A 20,659-nucleotide genomic window follows, 5' to 3' on the forward strand; every position below is an offset into this window, starting at 1 on the left:
CAACAATCCAGTGTTTTGTTTTGTTTTGTTGATGTATGTATATGTGTTTATGTTTGAGTCTGTATGATTGTGTGTGTACCTTGTGTGCATATAGTATGTATGATATATATACACATGTGTGTAAGGTTGTGTCTTAGTTAAGGTTTATATTGCTGTGATAAAGCACCATGACCAAGTGCAACTTGGAGAGGAAAAGGTTTATTTCAGCTTAGAGCTCTCAGATCATGATCCATTATTGAGGTAAGTCAGAGCAGAAATTCAAGATGAGAACATGGAGGCATGCACTGAAGGAAAAGTCCTGGGGTAACACTGTTTCCTGCCTTGCTCCTCATGATTTGTCTTCTTAAACCACACAGGACCACCTGCTCTGGAGTAGCACCATCAATAGTGGGTTGGACCCTCCCACATCAACCATTAATCAAAGACATTTCTTAACATGTGCCTATAGGCAATTTTATGGATGCATTTTCTCAATTGAGGTTCTTTTTTGCCGATATAACCAGTAATTGATGGATACAGTGGATGAGCCAGCCTTTTATTTCCATCATTTTCTTTGGGTGACTTCACTTAAGTTATTGATATGAGCCTGCCTTGAGTTTCTGTCACAGTTCATTGATAAGGGCAAAGCATTATTCTAGGAGTTAGTACAGGTTATCTTCTATCCTCCTCCCACCCCACCAATCATGTCCATCCCAGGGTCCTTGTCTTCCTTAAGAATTTCTGTCACTATAGCTTCTGTTGTGGCTAACTGAGAGGCCACCTTATCAGCAGCCAGTAAAGCTTTTCTTACAGCCTCTGTTGAATAACAATTCCCTTTCCCATTGTGTTCACAAAATCTCCAAGCACAGCTTCATAACCAACTTCTGAGGAACTTTGCAAGAGCATCCTCAATGAACAAAGGTTCCTCAACACCTGAATTCTTAGCAATGGTCACTGCAGAAATCTTGAGTGCTTTTGAATAATTTCTTTAGCTATTTTCTGATCTTCATTAGCAGGATTTAATGAGGCCAAGACTGTGATGGGATGCACTGATGTGGCATGCAGCCCCTCCTAGAACAATGGCCTTTTTAGCAGCTGTTCTTGTAGCATTGAGGTCATCCAGAACTCTTAACTCTGTGTTCTCATTCACTGGACATAACTTGTTCCTTCAGCCCCTAGCACAGCTAGTCCTTCTGAAGGTTTAGTGAGTTTTCCCCGTAGCCTTACCTCTTCATGTGCACTAGTTGGGATGTGTGATTTCTTTAATACATTTCTCAATTTGAGCTTTTCCACCTTTTCTTTTCAAAACATGACATCATTTTTGATGACAATGACCTCTCCAACTTCTAAGTATTGAGCCTGAACATCTTCAAGACTTAGATTCAACCCCACCTTCTCTAAATACTGCACCACCAATAACAATAGTCATAATTTCAAGGTGGTTGTTCCTATTCTCCCCAAACCCTGGAATTTTGACAGCTACAACCTGAAGACCAACTTTTAGCCTGTTTAAAGCCATTGTGCTTAGAGCATCTGCATCAATATCTTCAGCAATTTTGACCAAGGGCACCCTTCCGATGAGCATTAGCATTGTCAAGAGCATGTACAATGGACTGAACACTAGACATTTTCTTTCAACTCAACAGAACACAGGCATTTTGGAATTTACATTTTTGAGCTTTTGATATATTAATAAAATGTGGTTAAATGTATCCTCCATCTAATTTCATGCCTGCAATAATTTCCAATTCATAATTCAGGGTTTTCCCATCCTTCATTGTGATGATGCCCTTTCTTCCAACCTTTTTCATTACATCAAAAATGATGTTTCAAATGTCTTTGTCTCCATTTGAAGAAACTACAGCAACCTGAGAAATCTCTTTCTGATTGTTATAAGCTTAGACTGCTTTTCAAGTTCAGCAATTACAGCATCAGCAGCCAGCATCACACCTGTCCTGATTCCACTGGATTAGCACCTTTGCTGTGATTCTCGAGTCCCTCCTAGGCAATAGAGCATGGCAGAGTAGTAGCAGTCATGGTGCCACCCAGCTTCTTCATTTGTTAGTAGTAACATCTTGAACAAGTTTAGCTCTGACATTGCAGGGGACCATGGGAATATACAGCAGGTGACGACTAGTGTTTGACAAGTCAACCCACTAGACGTATAACTTTCTGATGGGGAGCCCCACCTGGCAAAGCCAGAGGGTCACTGGCTGTGGAAACCGGTTGTTTTCTGTCTGTAACTTTCTCAGGTGCCACCATTATACCACCCTATAAGAACAGCTGTGGGGTTCCTTCCACAGTCCATTGATAGTGTGTTTTACATCTTTGGGCATACTTACAGTTGTGGATGGTCAGGTTATGATTTCTGTTTAAGATGTATAATTCTGATGTATAAATTAATACCACAATATTCTTCTTTACTGACACAGGAAAGAAACAGCTTTGTCTGTTTCAAAGACAGCTAATTTTAGACTTTAGAACAAATTTAAAGCAGACTAAATTGCCCCTGCAGAAAATACAATAACTCACTCTCAGCTGTTGTTTATTGCTAAATCAAGACCAGGCAGTTTACACTGAGATATAGCTCCTTGCAGTAGTTCTCTTTCTGCATGTACCCTGACTGCCCAAAGTTCAGCCAATTGTTTAATGCCTGGGATCCCTCACCAACTTAGAGCTAAGTGCATGAGTCAATGTGACATCACTATCCTAAGAAAAACTATGTGACTTATTTTGTGTTTTGAGAATGGATAGGGCCCTGAAAATGTAACTTATAATTGTCCAGAGTTTGGCTGTGAGGCAACCGTGTTGGTGTGGAGAGAGACAGCTGTGTAGAGCTATGTGAGACCCGCTGCAGTGTGTGTGTGTGTGTGTGTGTGTGTGTGTGTGTGTGTGTGTGTGTGTGTGTGTGCTGAGTGAGAGATGAAGAAGAAGCATAAGAGAAGTGTGTAGATGGAGTGAGTGGGTGAAAGAGTGAGTGAGTAAAGAGTGAGTGAAGAATGCAGAAGTATGTGTGAAATATGTGTGTGAGTAAGTGAGAGAGAGAGAGAGAGAGAGAGAGAGAGAGAGAGAGAGAGAGAGAGAGAGGTGCTGCAATGCAGAGGAGCTGTGCCTAGGAACTGTGTAAAGTGCTGTATGGTGGCAGAGCTATATAAATAAGATGTTTAGCTGTGGCTGGGTGGAGATTTGTAACTGTGTGGAGGCAAGAAAGATGAAGCTGTAGAGAAAAGATATGTAGAAGAGAAATGTATGTAAAAGAGAGATGTGTGGCCATGTGAAAATGTGTGTAAAGATGTGTAGCTGTGTGCAGGCAGCAGTGTGCAGATAGATAGCTGTGTGGAGTCAGAAACCATTCCTAAGATGGTGTAAAAGAGAAAGTTATCAAGAAAGCATGTGTTTCCCTATTATTTACCTCTCAGACAGAAAAAGGCTAGCCTTCAGATATATAAGAATTTTTCCTATGCCCTTGCCACATTTGAGGATTTTCTTACAAACTCAGGAGGTGACCTTGGAACAGGTTCTCCATAATGCCACTGATATGATACTTTTATGTTTATCCTTTAAATCAATTCACTTGACAGCTGTAACTCCTCTTGGAGAATACTATTTTAAGGTGTGCTGCTTTTGTTTATGTTGCATTTGTTTAACTCTGTGAAGCTGTGTTACTGTGCCTGTCTAAAACACCTGATGGTATAATAAAGAACTGAATGGCTAATAGCAAGGCAGGAGAAAGGATAGGTGGGGCTGACAGGCAGAGAAAATATATAGAAGGAAAAATCTGGGAGAGAAGAAAAGAGCAAGAGAACAAGGAGGAGGACTCCAGGGGCTAGGCCACCCATCCACTCAGCCACCCAGCCACACAGCTACACAACCAGCAAGCCACAGTGTAAGAGTAAGATTTACAGAAGTAAGAGAATGGGAAAAGCCCAGAGGCTAAAGGTAAATGGGATAAGTTAAAGTTAAGGGAAGCTGGCTAGAAACAAGCCAAGCTAAGGCCAGGCATTCATAATTACAGCCTACAGAATGGGGAAAGATCTTCACCAACCCCACATCTGACAGAGGACTGATATCCAGAACATAATTTTGTTTTGTTAAGGTTTCTTTTTTTTTAATTTTATTTTTCCTTCTATTTTATTTTACAATACCATTCAGTTCTACATAATAGCCACAGATTCCCTTGTTCTCTCCCTTCCTGGTCCTCTATCTTCTTGATTAGTCTATTATTTCCAACATCTTGGGGCACCTGGAGTAGATTAATATTATTAGGTAAAGTAATGCTACATATACCTTGAGGTAAAACTTTACTGGAAGTACAGGTGGGTAGGGGAACCGAACCTTAGTCCTTTGCAGGAATAGCAAGTGCTTTTAACTGCAGAGCCAGCTCTCCAGCTCTGATTATATACTCTTAACTTGTGAACCGTGTCTTATGGGATCATTTTGGAGAATGAATTGTATTGAAGACCTGTTCATACAAAGAAACAGAGAAAATTGCAGAGTGACATTTAAGGATCTGGATTCTATGAAGAATCCTTCAGCTTTCACCATGAAATTAACTGCTTAGAACTCAATCCTCTATGTTCTTTTTTATCATTTTTTTAAATTTATTTTACAATACTATTCAGTTCTACATAATAGCCACAGATTCCCTTGTTCTCTCCCTTCCTGGTCCTCTATGTTCTTGATTAGTCCATTATTTCCAACATCTTGGGGCACCTGGAGTAGATTAATATTATTAGGTAAAGTAATGCTACATGTACCTTGAGGCAAAACTTTACTATTATTGTCAGCAAACCAAAGACTGTCTATGAGATCAGGTCTGTGTCCTATCTCATGCTTTACCACGTTCTTTATGAGAGAATGAATTCACTCTGAGAGTTGCTTTGTCTTTAATGAGATGGGGAGACCTGTCTTCTCATATACACATAGCTATTGGAGACCACCAATACTCAAGGAATGGACTCTAATAAAGGAGGCTGACCAAATTGACTAAGATTAAGTCAAGAAAAAAGGTCAAATCTTGGTGGTGTATGATCCTTAACTGTGCCGTTAACTAAAGGGCATTTATTTCTCTTTCACATTTACTGTCTGCTTTATTCTGAGACTTGGTCTTACTATGTAGCTGAGGTTGGCCTATACTAGTTATCCCCTTAAGCAACTATCCTCTTGAGGGCTGGGGACATAGCCTGACTTACTATTAGTACCTTTATGTCACCAAAAAAGATGTGTTTCTGTCAGGTTCTTACATAATTTCCAGGCTTGATTTTGGATACATTTGTACTTGTAGTAGGTATCTTCAGAGATTGATAGATTTCCAAGAAACTTTCATGTTCCTGATCTACAGAGCAGTGCCCCAAATGGCTAAACCCACAACATACTGAAGCAAGATTTCCATTCAAACTTGAACAAAAAATGAACGTCTAAGATTTAGGATATGACCCTTCAAAATATCCTCATGAAAATCACCAAATGTGCACCCTCAACATTATTTTCAAGGCGAGTCATTGGGTTATTAGGCCTAGAAAACTTCCGTTCACATTTACTGTCTCTGGTGGTGGAGAAATATAGAATAGCTTCTCAATTTCTCATGGCTGTAAGTAGAGTTAGCTTGGCAGAGAAGTCGGTTCCCTCATATGGGACCTCTGAGCTTGATAAAATGAGTTATGTTAGCAGATTTTTAGCACTGGACTTAAATAGATCAATTTCACCAATGGGAAATCACCTTTAATCAGTACATACACATTTGGATGATATTTGGCAAAAGATTTGACTTAGGGCACAGTCTTTGAGAGCAAGCAGATTTTTATTTCTACAAATATCTAAAATCTTAATAAAAAACATATTTCTGAAATCTTGTGACTCATTCCTAAAATCTGGTATTATTGTTTGTACCAAGGCTAGAAGAACATAACTCTTCTTAGGTATTGGTGGTTAAAGAAGCCTGCAGTAATGCATTCCAATTATATACAAAGAGGAGGTCAGCAAAACAGTAGCCAAATGAAAATAAAATGTAACTTTTAACTTGTTCACTTAAGTACTGCTGGAAAGAGAATACACTTCTAAGGCTACTCAAAACCTACTGACTTTTAATGTGAAAAGAAGTCTATGAGAAAATTACATGGTAATTATGAATAAAACAAGTTCTGGATTCAGACTTGATGATAAATTTCAAATTTTCCTCTTTCCAGTTAATATCTACATCAAGCAATTGTTTTGAAGATTCAATGATATAGTTGACATTAAGTGTTTAAGACAATATTTATAATATTTATATGACTATAATAAATGGATACTTCAACTCCCATTCCAATTTCTTTAAAATGGAATTATTTATTTATTTCAATAACTTGGATTTTTTCATGAGTCTTATTCGCTTCCTTATGAGGAGTCAACAAATCACTGAGAACAATACAAAAACTAAGGATGTGGAAGAGAAGCCCTGCTCTGAATTCTTGTGATGTAACTGACAGTAGGCCAAGTAATCTTTGTGTTTCATCTCAAACTTGTCCTGAAAAATTAATGAAGAAGACCATAACAGCAGAAACAGCTGTTCAACAATCATTAGTAGATTCTCCCATCTAAGGTGTCTACTGGGGGATAAGAAGTCTGTTATAGACTCCTCTTTATTGCTGTTGTTATTTGGAAAGTCTTGGAATCCACCTGCCAATTAAGTATCTCCAGGCTTCATAGGCAGAGTGCATATCCACTATATTTGAACATGTGGCTCTATAACTCATTATGTAAGCTTGATTGTTTTCTCTCCGATATGTCTGAATGCTCTTCTACACCATAGAACTTCAACAATGCTATTTCCTTTACTAATGATGTCCAAACATGTTAAAATAAATTGCAGGGAGACACAGTGGGAAATGAGGCTTACCAGGTGGAAGATCAAATGGAATTAAGCTCTTGACTAAATGTCTGTAAAATTGATTTGACTTAATAAATTTGATGCAAATTGAGTTGTATCTTTTGGGGGGGTGCGCACACATACATGTCTTTAACTTGCCAAGTACATCTTTCCACTGTCCTCTTAGAAAATCTCATGAATAAATAAATATAAATTGGTCATTTTCATTTTAAGAATTCACACTTTTATCTGCAATTGAAAAGCAAGTATAAGGCAGCCTGAGTGCGGACAGACTTTAAAGGCCATGAGGAACTGAGGCTGCCCAAAGATAGCTCTGATTGTTAGGTTGACATGTTGTTTTTGAAGTTAGGGTTACTCTAAGTTCATCTCAGGTTTCTTTTAACATCTGTTTATTTGTGGAGGGAGCAAGCATGATATGGCATGAATGTGGAAGGCAGAGGACAGCTTGCCGGAGGCAGTTCTTTTCTTCCTCCGTGTGCACTGAACTCAGGTCTTCGGGCTTGGTGTCAAGTGCCTCTACTTACTGAGCCGCCTAACTGGCACCATCACAGGTTCTTCATTAAACCCGATTACTTTCCCTAAACACTTTTTTGCTGGGGAAGGAGAAATTCCCATACTTGTGTAGACCTTCAAGTTGTACAAAGAACTCTGGGGTTTCAGTTGTGAAACATCTACCATTGAATCCTCTGTGTTCCCGTGAGTATCCCCTCATTCATACTCCTATAAGTAGCACCACTAACCTCATTAAATGACCAAGTTTTACTTTGATAGTATCATTTCTCTTATCTGTCATTGGTGCCCTATATGGTTTGAATAGTGCTCTTTTGTTTCTTTGTTTGGTTTGTTGTTGTTTTTTTTTTAATTTTTAATTTTTTTTGTTTCTGCATTCCAACCAATGTTTCCACTCCCCTCTCTCCTGCCAGACTTCCTTCTCAGCTCTCCCCCACACCATCCACTCCTCCTCCCCTGTTTTTGTTCAGAAAAGGCAGGCCTCCCATGGATATCAGCCAGCCATGGTATAACAAGTTGCAATGAGGCTAGGCACCTCCTCTTCTATTAAGGCTGTAGGAGGAATGGGTCCCAAAAGCAGGCAATAGAGTCAGAGACAGCCCCTGCTTCCACTGTTAGGAGTCTCACACAAAGACCAAGTTACAGAACTATAACATATATGTAGAGGACCTAGATCAGTCTCATGCAGGCTCCTTGGTTATCTGTTCATTCTCTGTGAGCCTCTATGAGCTTAGGTTATTAGGTTCTGTGAGTTTTCTTGTGATGCCCTTGACACAACTGGCTCTTATAATCCTTTCTCTCCCTCTTTCACAGGATTTCCCAAGCTCAGCCTAATGTTTGGCTGTGAGTCTCTGCTTCTGTTTCCATCAGTTGCTGGGTGAAGCCTCTCTGATGACAGTTTGGCTAGGCACCAGTCTATGAGTATAGCGGAACATCATTAGGAATCCTTTCACTGACTTTTTTTCTAGTCATGTTTGGTTCTATTCTAGATCTCTGGGGTAATATACCTCTTCATCCTGGCCCTTGGGAGTGAGTTCTTTCTCTTGATATGGGTCTCAAGCTGGGCCGATCATTGATTAGTCATTCCTACAATTTCTGTACCATCGTTACAGCACATCTTTTAGGCTGGACAAACTGTAAGATGAAGAGGTTTTTGGCTGGGTTGGTATCTTAATGCCTCACTGGAAGTCTTGCTTGGTTACAGGAGATGGCCAGTTCAGGCTCTGTATCCCTCCTTGCTAGGTGTCTTAGTTAGGGTCACCCTCATAGATTTTGGGGAGCTTCCATTGCATTAGATTTCTAGCTTGTCCTAGAGATGACCCCAGAACCTCCTAGTACTCTCTTACTCCATCCTCCCTATACCTGATCCCTTATGTTCCCATCCCAATCCCTCCCACCCAGACTCCTCCCCGATCCATCAGCATTGTCTATTCTATTTTCCCTTCACAGTAAGATTCATGTGACCCCCTTGAGCCCTCCTTGCTACTTAGCCTCTTGGATCTGTAGATTGGAGGATTTATTCACTCTTTAGTGGGGGACATCTAGGTTGTTTCCAGTTTCTGGCTATTACAAATAAAGCTGACATGAATATAGTTGAGCAAGTGTCCCTGTGGTATGATAGAGCATCTTTTGGGTATATTCTTAGGAGTGGTATAGCTGTATCTTGAGGTAGATTGAGACCCAATTTTCTGAGAAACCTCCATATTAATTTCCATAGTGGCTGTACAAGTTTGCACTCCCACCAGCAATGGAGGAGTGTTCCCCTTGCTACACATCATTTCCAGCATGTGCTTATGTTTTTGTTCTTAGGCATTCTGACAGGTGTAAGATGGAATCTCAGGGTCCTTTTGCTTTGCATTTCCCTGTTGGCTAAGGATATTAAACATTTCTTTAAGTGTTTCTCAGCCTTTTGAAATTAGTCTGTTGAGAATTCTCTGTTTAGATTTAAACCCATTTATAAATTGGATTATTTGTGGGTTTTTTTTTTTTTTTTGGTCTGGTTTCCTGAGTTCTTTACATATTTTGGATATTAACCCTCCTGTCAGATGTGGTGTTGATGAACATCTTTTCTCATTCTGTAGGCTGCCATTTTGTCCTTTTAACAGTGTCTTTTGCCTTACAGAAGCTTTTCAGTTTCATGACATTCCATTTATTAAATGCTGATCTTAGTGTCTGCACTATTGATGTTCTGGGCAAGGAGTGGTTTTCTGTGACAAAATTTCAAGGTTATTCCCTACTTTCTTTTCTATCAGATTCAGTGTATCTGGTTTTATGTTGAGGTCTTTGATCCACTTGGACTTGGGTTTTGTGCAGGGTGGTAGATATGGATCTATTTGCATTCTTTTACATGCCTCATTCAATTAGACCAGCACCATTTATTGAAGATGCTTTCTTTTTTCCATTGTATTGTTCTGGCTTCTTTCTCAAAATCAGATTTCCATAGGTGTGTGGATTTACATCTGGTCTTAGATTTGGTTCCATTAATCAACTTGTCTGTTTTTACACCATTAACATGCAGTTTTTTATTATTATTGTTCTGTAGTACAACTTGATATTATGGATGGTGATAACCCTAGAAGTTCTTTTATTGTACCTGATGTTTTAGCTATCCTGTTTTTTGTTTGTTTGTTTGTTTGTTTTTCCATATGAAGTTATGTATTGTCTTTTCAAGGTCTGTAAAGAATCGTGTTGGAATTTTAATGCAGATTGTGTTGAATTTGTAGATTTCTTTTGGTAAAATGGCCATTCTTACTATGTTAATCCTACTGATCAGTGAGCATGGGAGATCTTTCCATTTTCTGATACCTTCTCCAATTTCTTTCTTCAAGGACTTGAAGTTCCCATCATACAAGTCTTCCACTTGCTTGGTTAGAGTTGCCCTAGATATATTATGTTATTTGTAGCTATTGTGAAGGATGTTGTTTTTCTGATTTCTTTCTCAGCCCATTTATCATTTGTATTTAGGAGGGCTACTGGCTTTTTGAGTTAGTTTTGTATTCAGCCACTTTGCTGAAGGTGTTTACCAGCTATAGGAGTTCCCTAGTAGAATTTTTCAGGTTGCTTATGTCTACTATCATATCATCTGCAAATAGCACAGCAGTACTTTGATTTCTTCCTTTCCAATTTGTATTCTCTTGATATCCTTAAGGTTTTTTTTATTGCTGTAGCTAAAACTTAAAGTACCATATTGAATAGATATGGAGAGATTGGACAGCCTTGTCTTGTTCCTTATTTTAGTAGAAATGCTTTAAGTTTTTCTCTAACTGATAAGATGTTTGCTATTGATTTGCTGCATATTGTTTTTATTATGTTTAGGTATGTCTCTTGTATCCTTGATCTCTCCAAGACTTTTTATCATGAAGGGGTATTGGAGTTTATCAAAGGCTTTTTCAGCATCTAATGAGATGATCATGTTTTTTTTTTTCTTTCAGTTTGTTTATATGGTGGATTACATCGACAGATTTTTGTATGTTGAAGCATCCCTGAATCTCTTGGATGAAGTCCACTTGATCATGATGGATGGTCTTTTTTATGTATTCTTGGATTCAGTCTACAAGTGTTTTATTGAGTATTTTTGCATCTATGTTCATAAGGGAACTTGATCTGTAATTATCTTAATTCTATTTCTTTGTTGAGTCTATGTGTGGTTTGGGTATTAGGGTGACTCTAGCCTTATAAAAAGAATTTGGCCATGTTCCTTCTGTTTCTATTTTGTGGAATAATTTGAGGAGTAATCATTTTAGCTCTTCTTTGGAAGTCTGGTAGAATTCTGTGCTAAAACCATCTGGCCCTGGGCTTTTTTGATTAGGAGAATATTAATGACTGCTTCTATTTCCTTTGGGGTGATAGATCTATTTAAACTGTTTATCTGATCTCAGTTTAACTTTGGTAAGTGATATCTATTGAGAAACTCGTCCATTTCATTTAAATTTTCCAGTTTAGTGTGGTATAGGTTTTTGAAGTATGACCTAATGATTCTTTGGCTTTCCTTGGTGTCTGTTGTTATGTTCCCCCTTTCCTTTCTGGTTTTGTTAATTTAGATATTATCTCTCTGCCTTTTACTTAGTTTGGATAAGGGTTTGTCTATCTTGACTTTCTCAAAGAACCAACTTTTTGTTTCATTGATTCTTTATATTGTTCTCTTTGTTGCTATTTTATTGATTTCATTCATAGGTTTGAATATTTCCTGCCATCTATTCCTCTTCATGGTTTCCCAGATTTACTGGGTGATTCTCATGTGGAGTTTTTTAGAATTATCATTTCCTTTTACTGATGAAACTATTTTTCTTCTATTGCATCTTCAACACTTAAGATTCTTTCTTCTATCTCTTATAATCAGGTGATGATGCTTGCCTCTGTAGTTACAGTTCACTTACCCAGATTTTTCATTTCTTGAATTCCTCCAGTATGCATTTTCTTAATTGCTTCTATTTCAATTTTCCTTCACCTGTTTGTTTTTGCTTTGCTTTCTTGGCATTTTCTAAGGGATTTATTTATTTTTTCCAATATTTTATTAGTCTTCTTCTCGATTTCTTTAAGGGGGCTTTTCATTTACTCTTTAAAGGCCTCTATCATCCTTACAAAGTTGTTTTTAAGGTTGTTTCCTTGTGCTTCAACTGCATTGGAATATCATAGGTTAGCTGAGCTCTAGTGGTACCATATTGTCTTGGCTGTTCCTGATTGTATTTTTCATTGCCATTTAGGCATCTATGTTTGGGATAATTATTATGTCTAGGCCCTTATTTCTGAGACTGTCTTTGTTGGATGGATGTTTTTCTTTTTTTTTTTTTTTTTTTTTTAGTCTTTATGTCTTAGATATCTGGCAGCTGGAATGGCCTCTGATCTAGTAAGAAGTCTCTGTCCAATTTGGGAACTGGCCTTCTGTAGGTTAGCTTGGCCTTCGATACAGCATGGATTCAGTCCATAATCATCATGGTGGGACATGGTGGCATGCATTGGTACAGGACGTAACTTTCTGAACAGAAAACCATTAACACAAGCACTAAGATCAACAACTAATAAATGAGACCTCATGAAACTGAAAAAAAAAAGCTTCTGTAAGGCAAAGGACATGGTCAATAGGACAAAATGGCAGCCTAGAGAATGGGAAAAGATTTTTACCAAATCCACATATGATAGAAGTCTAGTAACCAAAATATAGCCAAATAACACAATTTAAAAATGGAATACAGATCTTGACATAGAATTTCTAACAAAATAATCTTAAATGGCTGAGAAACACTTAAAGAAATGTTCAACATCCTTCGACACCAGGGAAATGCAAATCAAAACTACTGTGAGATTTCACCTTACTCCTAATAGCTAAGATCAATAACACAAGTTACAGCTCATGCTGCTGAGGATATGGAATAAGAGGAACACTCCTCCATTCTTGGTGAGAGTGTAAACTTGTACAGCCACTATGGAAATCAACTTGGTGTTTCCTTAGAAAATTTGGAATCCAGCTACCTCAAGATCCAGCTATACCACTCTTGGGCATATACTTAAAGGACACTCCATCCTACCACAAGGACACTTGACCAACTATGTTCATAGTTACTTTATTCACAATAGCACAAAACTGGAAACAATCTAGATGTCCCTCAACTGAAGAATAGATTAAAAAAATGTCTGACATTTGCACACTGGAATATTACTCAGTTTTTAAAAAATGACATCATGAAATTTGAAATTAAATGGAAGAAATTAGAAAAAATCATCTTGAGTGAGGCAGCTCAGACCTAGAAAGACAAATATGGTATATATTCACTTATAAGTAGATATTAGCTCTTAAGAAAATTATAATCAAGCTACAATCCATAGACCCAGAGAGATCAGGTAAAGAAGAGGGCCATAGCAGTGATGAATGGGTCTCCCTGGAAGGGAGAAATAAAGTACATTTTTTGTGTGGACTGGGGGCAGGTAGGGATGGAGGTAGAAGTGATCAGGTGGAGGGAATGCAATGAAGAGAGTGTATGGGGGTAGAGCTATCTGGAATTTGGGGATTCTGGGGGTGGGTAGCATAGAAACCTAGTACAGTGGAAACTTCCTGGAATCTATGAATGTGATCCTAATGAGGACTCCTAGTAATGCAGGATATAAAGTCTGAACTGGCCATTCTTCATAGCTAGGCAAGGTTTTCAGTGGTGGGAGTTGTTGACTGAGAGGGTTCAGTGTAGATTCCTAAGAAACCCAGGCTAATTCTAGGACAGAGGGTTTCTCTCCAAAAAACTGACAATTGGTCACAGTGCCAAGCACACCATACACACAGCTCATTGAATGTAGAGTGGTTGAGCAGGTATCTGCATGGAGCCTTCACTGCTATGTTCTAGTTTCTTTGGCACAGGAAGGTACTTTGCAGGCTATGGAAAAAGAAACTTGGATATCAACCCAGCCACAAAACCCTCCACTTACAATTTGTCTAGCATGCAAGATCTGCTTGGGTAATGGTGGCACAGAAATTGTGGGCCTGGCCAACCACTGTCTAATTTAAATTGAGACCCATGCCACAGGAGGGACCCCATGCTCAACACTGTCTGGATGGCCAGGAACCTGAGACTGGATAGCCCAGGGACCTAAAGTAGAACCAAACATGACCGGAAAAAAAATCAATGAAATGATTTCTAGTGATAATCTGCTATATTCATAGATCAGTGCCTTGTCTGATCATCATCAGAGAGGCTTCCTCCAACAGTAGATGGAGCAGGTGCAGAGGCCCACAGACAGACATTATGCAAAGAAAGAGTGTCAAAATTGGAGGCCTCCAATAAGGTCCTTCCCCTCAGAACTTGGGGAGTCCATCAGAAGAGGGGAAAGGGAGATGGTGGGAGTCAGAGCTGATGCAGGACACCAGAAGTTGGCCTATGGAGTCAACTAAGCAGGGCTGTCATGGGCTCACAGAGACTGCAAGGTTGGCACCAGGTCCTCTGCTTACATGTTATGACTTGGTGTTTTGTGGGACTCCTAACAGTGGGAACAGGTGTGTCTCTGACTATTTTGCCTACACTTGGGACTTCTTTCCTCTTATTGGGTTGCCTTGTCTAGCATCAATATGAGGACTTTTGCCTTGTCTTATTGTATCATATTTTGTAGTATTTGGTTGTTGTCTTTTGGAGACCTGCTCTTTTCTGAAGGGAAACAGAGGGAGTAGGTATGGTTCTAGGGAGAGGAGCTACGAGGAGTGGAGGGAGGGGAATCTGTGGTCAGGATGTATTGTACGGAAGAGGAATTTATTATCAATTAAAATAATTAAATAAAAAATTTTAAAGTAGAAAAACCTGTACATCTGACAAGGAATTAGCATCTAAAATATATAAGGGATTCCAATAAATCAACAGCAAAAGCTAAAAACCAGAAAAATGAGTATTTTAAATAAATAGGATATTTCTCAAAAGAAGATTTACAGTTAACCAACAGGCACATGCAAACAAACAAACAGACAGACAGATAGACAAACAAAACAACCTTACTCACTCAAACATCACTAGTCACAAGGGAAAGGAAGATCAAACCCAGAATGAGATATTACCTCACTACAGGAAAAATGACTATTTCCTTATCAGAAAGACAAATGATGTAAGTTCTGGTTAGAGCTATGGAGAAAAGGGCAGATATACATGCTGTTTATGGGAATGTAAATAATGCAAACATTATGGAAAATAGTATGGATATTACAAAAATATTTTTTTAAATATTGGTACTAAAGAGATGGTTCAGCAGTTAAGAGCATATACTCCTCTTCCAGAGGACCTGAATTTAGTTCCTAGAATACATATCAGGAAGCTGACAAACATCTGTAACTCTAGTTCTGGGGCATGTAACACCTGTGTCTTCTGTTGTCACTCTCTTCATGTGATTGTAACCCTCTATAATGGAAAATAATGAACATATATATATTATCATATATATTTATATTATATATTAAATTATATATTAAATTTAATGTGTATGCACACACACACACATATAAATAAAATAAAACTACCCAAATAATCCAATGCTTCCACTAATGGTCACTCATCCAAAGGTAAGGGTCAATGTGTAGAAGAGACCTCTGAACTCCCAGTCTGTTGGAGTTAGAGTCATAATGACTTAGAAATGAAACCAACAGGGATCCCTTTACTTAGTGAAGTGATGAAAAAAATGTGGCACTATGAATAAGACAATGCTCTTTGCCCACAATACAGTGGTTTTCTGTCACTTGTGACAGCACAGATGTCGTTAAATATTCCTACACTACATGAAATAATCCAGACACAGAAAGGCCAGTGCTTGTGACAATTTCCTGTGGGATCTGAAAGTGCTGATCTCAAGAGTGCTAGAGGAAGAACAGTGGTCAGAAGAGGCAAGGACAAATGGAGTGGCATGGGGAGGTATGGGGAGGGCTGGGGAGGGCATGGGGAGGGCATGGGGAGGCCGTGGGGAGGGCATGGGGAGTGTATAGGGAGGGGATGAAGAGGCGTGGGGAGGCCGTGGGGAGGGCATGGGGAGTGCATGGGGAGGGCATGAAGAGGGCGTGGGGAGGGCGTGGGGAGGGCATGGGGAGTGTATAGGGAGGGGATGAAGAGGGCGTGGGGAGGGCATGAAAAGGGCGTGGGAGGGCATGGGGAGGGCGTGGGGAGGGCATGAAGAGGGCATGGGGAGAGCTGGCCAATGAGTACAAACTACAGATAAATAGAAGTAAGAAGCCCTAGTCTTTTCACACTGTCAGTAGACTGTACATGAAAATTGCACAGTGTCCATTTTAAAAGAACAACAAAAGAGGTTTTAAAGTATAAATAAATGATAAACAGTTGAGGGACTATATATTTTTAAACTGTTTTACGCAGGATATAATGCACACATGAATAGAGAAGCATCAGTTGACTCCCCTATAAAATGATTCCCCTATAAATAAATGATATATATTTATATCAAAATATTTTTAAAAATTATAAAGCAAGTCATGTAATAGCTTCTACAAAATACAGTTTAGATTTGTAGATGGGCATTCATGTCGCATATTCTAGGCTAAATGAGTTAATTCTCTTTGTTCATTTCCTTGCCACTGAATTTAATAAAGGAGAAATTAGCATGGCTGAGTGGCAGGTGCCTTGTAGGTTGCCATGGTTTCTGCATCACCTTCAAGTGCTATTCTGGAGTAGCATCAGCAAGCAAACTCTGTTGAACATTCTGAGCAGGTTCTTCTCTTTTCTTTCTGAAAACTCATTATGCATCTTAATATGTTTTAAAGGCTCCCCACCCCCAGTAGTCTCGTATTAGTTTCTGGCTCCAAGGAATTAAGCCATATAATGCATTCTCTTGCTTACATTTGTTTAAGTGCTTTTCATCCCCTCTGGGGAACAGTACTAAGCATTGGTTCCAATTTGATCTAAGCAGTTTGAACTATAATATATGCAGTATCTATGACATTTGGGTTAAATGGCAGATTAAAAACTTAAAATTATTCTGTTATAGGGACTCACAGGTTATATTTGGGAATATATGCTTATGCAAATACATATATGCATGTAATGATAACTTTGAAAAAAGAGGCCATGAATTTAAAGGAGAGTGGAAAGGGGTATATGGAAGGCTTGGAGAGAGGAACAGGAAAGATGAAATGTAATTAAAATACAATCTTGGACAAGACAAATAAACAGAAGGAAAAGAGGCAGAGAGAAGGCACAAGAATCAGATACCCACTAGCTAGAACACTAAGGAATCCCATAAAATCACTAAACTGGAAGCCACAATATATGTGCAGAAGACATTGGTGTAGACCTGTACAGGCTGCTTCAGTCTCTGAGTTCATATGAGCTTCGCTCAAGTTGATTTAGAGGACCTTGCTTTCTTAATGTCTTTCACCTTCTCTGGCTCTTACAGTTTTCTACCTCCTCTTCCAAGGGGTTTCCTGGGGCTGAGTGTTCCAAGGTCTCTCACTCTCTGTGTAACATCTGGCTGTGGGGCTCTGTATTTGTTTCCATCTGCTGCAGGAGGAACCTTCTCTGATGATGGCTAAACAGAATATCATTAGAAGTCATCTTATCACTACCCTGAAGCATGAATCTAATTTTGTAATACTCCATTGTGTACATTACTACGATTTCTTTATCCATTCACTGTTGAAGGACATCTAGGTTGTTTCCAATTTTTGGCTATTATAAATAAAGAAGCTATGAACATCATTGAGCAAGTGTCCTGTGAAAGGATAGAGAGCACCCCAATGCCTCAGAGTGGTATAGCTGGGTCCTGAGGTAGATGAATTCCCAATTTTCTGAGGAACCTCCATATTGACTTCCATAGTGGCTTACAAATTTGCACTTCCACCAGCAATGGAGGAGTGTTCCCCTTGCTATACCACCATCATGAGCTGTCACTTGTGTTTCTGTTCTTGGCCATTTTGACAGGTGTAAGATGGAATCTCAGTTGGTTTGATTTGCATTTCCCTAATGGCTAATGGTATTGAATATCTCTATGAGTGTTTCTCAGCTATCTGAGATTTCTCTATGGGGAGCTCTCTGTTTAAATATGTAATCCATTTTTTAAAATTGGATTATTTGTTTTTGATGTCTAGTTTCTTGAGTATGTATATATATTGGAAATTAGCCCTCTGTGGGATGAAGAGTTAGTAAAAATCTTTCCCCATTCTTTAGGTTGCTGTTTTGCCCTATTGATGGTGTCCTTTGCCTTACAGAAGCTTCTAAATTTCATATGAGGTCCCATTATTGATTGTTGGTTTTAGTGTCTGCACTAATGTTGTTCTGTTCATAAAGTCATCTCCTGTGCCAATGCATTCAAGGCTGTTCCCCACTTTCTCTTCTACTAGGTTCAGTGTAGCTGGGTTTATGTTGAGGTCTTTGATACACTTAGACTTGAGTTTTGTACAGGGTAATAGATACTGAAATATTTGCATTCTTTGACATGAAGACATTCAGGTACACCAGTACCATTTGTTGAAGATGCTTTCTTTTTTCCATTGTCTATTTCTGGCTTCTTATAAAAAAAATCAGTATGTGGATTTATGTCTCAGTCTTTAATTTGATTGCATTGATCAACCTGTCAGTTTTTATGCCAATACCATGTGGACTTTTTGTTTGTTTGTCTGTCTGTCTGTCTGTCTGTCTGTTTTTTTTTTTTTTAAATACAGTTTCTCTGTGTAGCCCTGGCTATCCTGGAACTCACTTTGTAGACCAGACTGGCCTAGAACTCACAGAGACCCACCTGCCTCTGACATTAGAGTTCTGGGATTAAAGTTGTGTGCCACCACTATAGTGCCATAGTATAGCTTGAAATTAGGGATAGTGATATCTATGGATGTTCTTCTATTGTAGAGGATTGTTTTAGACATTCTGTTTTTTATTTGTTTGTTTGTTTTTCCATACAAATTTGAGTTTTGTCCTTTCAAGTTGTGTAAACTATGTTGGGATTTTTATGGCAATGTGTCAGATCTGTAGATTGCTTTTGGTAGGATGGCTATTTTTACTATTTTAATTCTACCAACCCATAAGCAAATGGAAGATCTTTTCATCTTCTGATATCTTCTTCAATTTCTTTCTTAAAAGACTTGAAGTTTTTGTTATACATTCTTTCACTTCCAAGGTTAGAGTTATTCCAAGATATTTTATGTTATTTGTGGCTATTGTGAAGGGTGTTGTTTCCCTGATTTCTACCCAGTTTATTTGTCATTTGTGTATAGGAGGGTTACTGGTACTTTTGAGTCAATCTTATATCCAGTCACTTTGCTAAAGATGTTTATCAGCTGTAGGAATTTCCTGGTAATTTCTTTTTTGGATTGCTAAATTATACTATCATGATATTAACTGCAAATAGTGATACTTGGACTTCTTCCTTTCCAATTTGTATCCTCTTGATCTCCTTAAGTTACCTTATTGCTCCAGCTAGAGCTTCAATTACCATATTAAATCGATATGGAGAGAATGCGTAGCTTAGTCTTGTTCCTTATTTTAGTGGAAATGCTTTAATTTCCTGTCAATTTAATTTGCTGTTGTTTACAGGTTTGCTGTATATTTCTTTTATTATGTTTAGGTATGTCCCTTGCATTCCTAATTGCTCCAAGACCTTTATAATGTGGGAGTTAGATTTTGTCAAAGTTTTTTTTCAGCATCTTATGAGATGATCATGTTGTTTTTCTCTTTCAGTTTGTTTATGTGGTGGATTACATTGACAGATTTTCATACGTTGAATCATCCCTGGAATGAAGCCTACTTGATCATGGTGGATGATCTTTTTGATGTGTTCTTGGATTTGGTTTGCAAGTACTTTATTGAGTATTTTGGCATTAATGTTCATGAGAGAAATTGGGTCTGCAATTCTCTTTTGTTGTTGAATCTTTGTGTGGTTTGGATATCAGGGTGACTACGGCCCCTGAAAATGTATTTGGCAGTGTTCCGTCTGTTTCTGTTTTGTGGAATAATTTGAGGAATAACAGTTTTAGCTTTTCTTTGAAAGTCTTGTAGAATTTTGTGCTGAAACTATTAGGCCTGGGCTTTTTTTTTTTTTTTTGGTTGGGAGACTTTTAATGACTGCTTATTTTTTCTTCAGAGTTATAAGTTGTTTAAACTGTTTATCTTATCTTGGTTTTACTTTGGTAAGTGGTATGTATGGAAAAAATTTCTTTTAGATTTTCCAATTTGTTGGTATACAGATTTTTGAAGTATGACCTAATGTTTCTTTAGATTTCTTTGGTGTTTGTTGTAATGTCCCTTTCCTTTTGTTTCTGATTTTATTAATTTGGATAGTCCCTCTGTGTCTTTTAAGTTAGGTTGATTAAGATTTTGTCTCTCTTGTTGATTTTCTCAAAGAACCAACTCTTTATTTCATTAATTTTTTTCATATTGTTCTCTTTGTTTCCATTTTATTAATTTCAGTCCTGAGTTTGATTATTTCCTGCCATCTACCCTCTTGAGTGAGCTTGATTCTTTTGTTCTAGAGCTTTCCAGTGTGCTGTTAAGTTGCTAGTAGAGCATTAAATGAAAATGAATGTACAATATACCCAAATTTATGGGACACTATGAAAGTGATGCTAAAAGGAACATTCATAGCTCTAAGTACCTGCATAAATAAATTGGAGAGTTCTCATACATTTCTCTTTTGAGAGCATGCAGAGTACATTCTTGTACCAAATACACTGGAAGGTAGATTTGAAAGATGTATGTAGGTATTGGTTTAGCTTTGTCTTCATCATCAATGAGTTGTGTAGGTGTTGTCTTTGGCAATGGACCTTGCTGTCAGTTTGTGCAGAGCAACCTATTGCCTGGCAACAGCCTGGGTTGTTTGGTGATTTGGTGGCTCCCTTTGAGC

The 20,659-nt window shown here is 38.3% G+C and overlaps 1 pseudogene; it reads right to left on the minus strand.

Annotated features, from left to right (window-relative positions):
• Window positions 1-658: 658 nt before the first annotated feature.
• The window catches only part of LOC114701628, a 30,718-nt pseudogene continuing 10,717 nt past the window's right edge, over window positions 659-20,659 (minus strand).

Source organism: Peromyscus leucopus, chromosome 5 (assembly GCF_004664715.2).
Source record: "Peromyscus leucopus breed LL Stock chromosome 5, UCI_PerLeu_2.1, whole genome shotgun sequence".
Lineage (NCBI taxonomy): Eukaryota > Metazoa > Chordata > Mammalia > Rodentia > Cricetidae > Peromyscus > Peromyscus leucopus.